The 4,190-nt window shown below is 37.2% G+C and overlaps 1 protein-coding gene across 1 annotated transcript in view; it reads right to left on the bottom strand.

Annotated features, from left to right (window-relative positions):
* Nucleotides 1-1,902: 1,902 nt before the first annotated feature.
* stx2 (syntaxin 2) overlaps nt 1,903-4,190 on the bottom strand; it is an 11,369-nt gene continuing 9,081 nt past the window's right edge. Inside the window, exon 10 of the mRNA XM_015370037.1 lies at nt 1,903-3,311. The gene's annotated coding sequence lies outside the window, so the exon portion shown is untranslated. The remainder of the gene's footprint in view (nt 3,312-4,190) is intronic.

The following is a 4,190-nucleotide window of genomic DNA, read 5'->3' as shown; positions in this document are numbered from 1 at the left end:
GAGATCAGGATGGTCTCACGAGGCTAGAAAAGCACAGCTAGTACAAATGTACCGCAAAGACAAAAATTCTGTGTGATGCTGAATTTTTGGGACCAAGCTGATTAGAACCGCAGGCCAGTAGTAATGCTTTTTTTGTTCTTTCCAGCTTTTATTGTCATTACACTGTCACAATTAAAGGACAATGAAATGAACTCTCTTCATTTAACCCATCCCCTTGAGGAGCAGTGAGCTGCCACTGTGCCCCTGGAGCAGTGCGGAGTTAAAGGTCTTGCTCAAAGACCCAGAGTGCCAGTCTATGGCAGTGGGTCTTGAACTCAGAACCTCTGGATTCCAAGCTCTATGCCCTAACTAATAGGCTGCCACTCCCCCCATCATGCAGGTCACTGTTGGGAAATGTCAACTATGTTCACCTTATTTAAGTTAGACACATGTTTGCAACAACTTACATAGTTCGACTTTTAGGATAATGCTTTATTAAACATTTTCCTGATCCATTCAATGTGGCAACAGTCTGTCAGAGACCCTTCTGTTAAGAACAATTACCGTCTAAACATAATTAAACAGTAACAATGTCCACATAGCTAATTATAAAGTTAATCATAGTAACAAACTAAAACAGTATGTATCAGTGGTTTTTCAGGTAAAAAAATACTATAATGCACAGAAAAATGAATTCACTGACAAAACTTATTGGTTTCTAATCAGTGTGAACAGAAAAAGTAGCAAGATTAAGTAAGCTTGCACAGAATAAGTCCTCATGGTGGCCGATGTGCTACTTCTTCTATGAGATCAAGTTGAAGCCTAGTTAAACCACTTATATTGGTTTTATGAAGTAGGCCTCTGGTGTTAAAGGCTGCTCTATCATTTTAAAGATGACATTACATCTACAGACCAGCAGTCTACAGACTGACCAACTTCATCTATCTCCACTCCACCGCCAGTTTCAGGAATGTGGTAGAAACAGCCATATTCTTTGCTCCTGTTCATGCATATCTATCAAAATTAAGCGCTATGTTTCCTGCCAAGGTCTAAGCGCCGAAGACAAAGTATTTGTATCAATAAATTTCTCCTAATTGTCCTATCTCTTTGTGTGAGTTTTTCAGATTGTAATATAATGATCTTATTTCAATGATTCATTTTTCTTTGATTACTTCCTTTATGCCACTCCAATGTAGTTTTTTTCTCAGGTATTGCACTTTGAATGGTCATGCTACTGAACTTATATGGACAATACTTTGAACAAGGTCTCTAAGACTACAAGATATCTGTGGCTAATTATTCATGAAGATCCTCTGAAGGTAATTGATGACGTGTAGCAGTATGGGAGTACAGAGGGCTTAACAAAAATGAAAGCTAAACTTTTCAGGATTAGGGTTTCATTTGTAGATACAAGTTATTTACATATTTATATGTACATTTACAAAAATGCATTACTTAACAAATTAACATGCATGGTTGTTAAGTAACAATATATGTAAAGGTCAAAGGTAAGGCAACTTATAAGGTTGGGTGAAATACTCCTGAACTATTTTTTTTAATTCAATATCTTTTTAATCATCTGAACTGAACCTCTTAATGTTCCTCTGATCGTCAAAATAAAAGGAGAAACAAAGTTGCCCTCTGTGGGCCGACTTACTTTCTCCTCTAATCTTGTTTGGTTCATTACGCCAGAATCAAATGTTTTGTGCAAAGTGCCCATTAGGCCTGAAGTAAACAAACGCCTCTGTTTCCATCTGCTTTCTGCTACAAAGGCAATGTAAGAGGCAAACCCTTGGAATAACATTTAGAGGCTAGCCAGTTGAAAGATGCGGAGGTGTTCAGTTTTTACCCATGTGTTTACTTTATTATATTTAATCAGCAAAACAGTACAAGAAAATAAATCATTTTACACCAACCCTTCATCTGTGATATTTTATTTACATCATTCAGAAATGCACTTTAAGTACAAAACACAGAAAATAAAATGGGCGCTCTTGAAAGAACGATTTAAGGTAAAGCATTAATGCACCACTTTTATCATGATAATTTCAGTCATCACACCCTTAAGTTTAATTAAGATTTTCTTTGCATATTCTAAAGTATCCATAAGTAATAAATCTTTTTTCACCTTTAAATTTCTAACCTAAAACAGTAATAAAAGTGGGAGGACAACAAGTGCTGGCACTACAACGTTAGAATTTAACATTATACATGAAGGTTACAACAGTTGGATCTTCTGAAAATTCAAATCACATTTTTAAAGTTTGCAACTAGTCATGCTAAGTTGACAAGTTTTGCAACAACATCTTAAAAGACTGAAGACCTTCATGTACGCTTGCCAAAAAATGAAGCTTCAGCCAGCAGCTGTTCTTCCTAGGTCAACCTAGGGCTGTGCAATATGGCTAAAAATGTGTTACGATATAAGCCTGTCATATCAGTCAATATCGATCATTTTTTGCTTTTTTCTTTATCTATTCGAAATAAAGCCTGAGGGAGAAGAAGGCCACATTAAAATTGTAACGTTAACCCAGTATGAATGTAATCTTTAACCGGTTATCTGTCACGTCCCATATGCAGCATGTATATGGTGCTTCCACATTTGCAGCCTATTACTGCCACAGTAAGGCTATTATTTATCATAACAATGGTTTTATATGGCAGGCTAGACCCTCCCCAGGGTTAAAGAACAGCGTTTAATATAATATATGCTTTTTCAGGCATTTTTGGCAATTTGGTGAGGCCAGTTATTATTTTAACTTTTAAAATTAGGTCAAACTGACCACCAACCATGCTCCTCTGTCTGTATTCCACAGAATACCATGTAGCCCTGGATCGGAGTTTCAGACCGAAAATCTACTTGGACATACTTTCTATTGATATTGATCAGCTGTCTATCGTAATATATACTGGTAATGATTTAGTGCCAAGGTCTTGGTGAACCTCCGGAAATGGTAAATTAACCTATTAAATATTTTTCAAGTAAGTGGAACAGTTCCCACAAAGTTATGCACTACATATAAGAGGTATCACACATTTTTTTTATATACCTTGTAACAGTAAAAAAAATGCAAACAAGCAAGTGTGAAGCAGAACCCTTTCCAGTAATGTTGTAGTGACCTTTATGCTTCCAGTTTACTAGGTGTGATGTGCCTTTTGTCAACTACACTTACATCTCTGTGCTAAGGAAATCTTTCTTTTAATGGTACCGAATGGAGAGCTGTGGTCTTGTTGTGGAGATGGCCCTTTGTGAAGAAAGAAATTACGCCATAGACTCAAGCTAGCGAGATGAGTACAAGCGGGAAGCCTCCGCACAAGGCAAGGTAGAGAAATGTCTGTAAAAAATTAGAGGAAAATGATCAGTTAATTATGCAAAATAGTACTTAGAAATTCATTAAATGACCTATATCACCCAAAATCATTCTTTTTAACTTTGCTTTAATGCTATTCCTTTTTCAAAATCATGCACAAAGTGGCATTTCCCTTGATTTATTAATGTAAATAATCCTGATGAATTCAGACCTTCCCTGTCCTACAAAAAACAAATGGCCTTAATTTTTTTTACACAGAGCAGTGATTCCCCAACTGTTTAAAACAGGGGTGCCCAAGTCCAGTCCTCAAGAGCTACCATCCTGTAACTTTTAGATGCATCTCTTCTCTTGCACACCTGAATCTAACCTCATTTAGCCCAACAGAGGCATGGTAACGAGCCACTCATTTGATTCAGGTGTGTTAAAAATGGTTGCATCAAAAAGTTGCAGGATAGTAGCTCTTGAGGAATGGACTTGAGCACCCCTGGTTTAAAACAAGTGATTAAAACCAAAACTGCACAGTGACAGCAACTGTTTTCTTTTTTTTGGTAAGTATGATAATGTGTTTTTTGGCTCTAAATGGTCTACGACTTTGTTTGGCTTTCGCAATAAAGTAATGTTTAAGCAACTTTAAGTCATGAAATGCATGGCACCCATACGGAAATAGACGGAATCTCCGTGAAGGCAAGTGTCTTTCTTTTGGTTTGGAAAACTATCACTAGAAAACAACTATCACTTCATAGTAAATGAGTGCTTCTGAGGGCCAAAGGTAGTAGTTCATATTACAGATGCCTATAGTTCTTATTTGAAGGCTAATGCTGCGTTGACACCGGGCGCAGCTGGCGCGACAGAAGCAGCGAGTTTACATGCAAAGTCAATGGTTGACGCGCGTCAAGGCGCAGC

The sequence above is a fragment of the Cyprinodon variegatus genome, unplaced genomic scaffold (genome assembly GCF_000732505.1).
Source record: "Cyprinodon variegatus isolate N-32 unplaced genomic scaffold, C_variegatus-1.0 Scaffold41, whole genome shotgun sequence".
Classification (NCBI taxonomy): domain Eukaryota; kingdom Metazoa; phylum Chordata; class Actinopteri; order Cyprinodontiformes; family Cyprinodontidae; genus Cyprinodon; species Cyprinodon variegatus.
The sequence above is the reverse complement of the archived record's forward strand: the minus strand, read 5'-3'. Positions and strand labels throughout refer to the sequence as shown.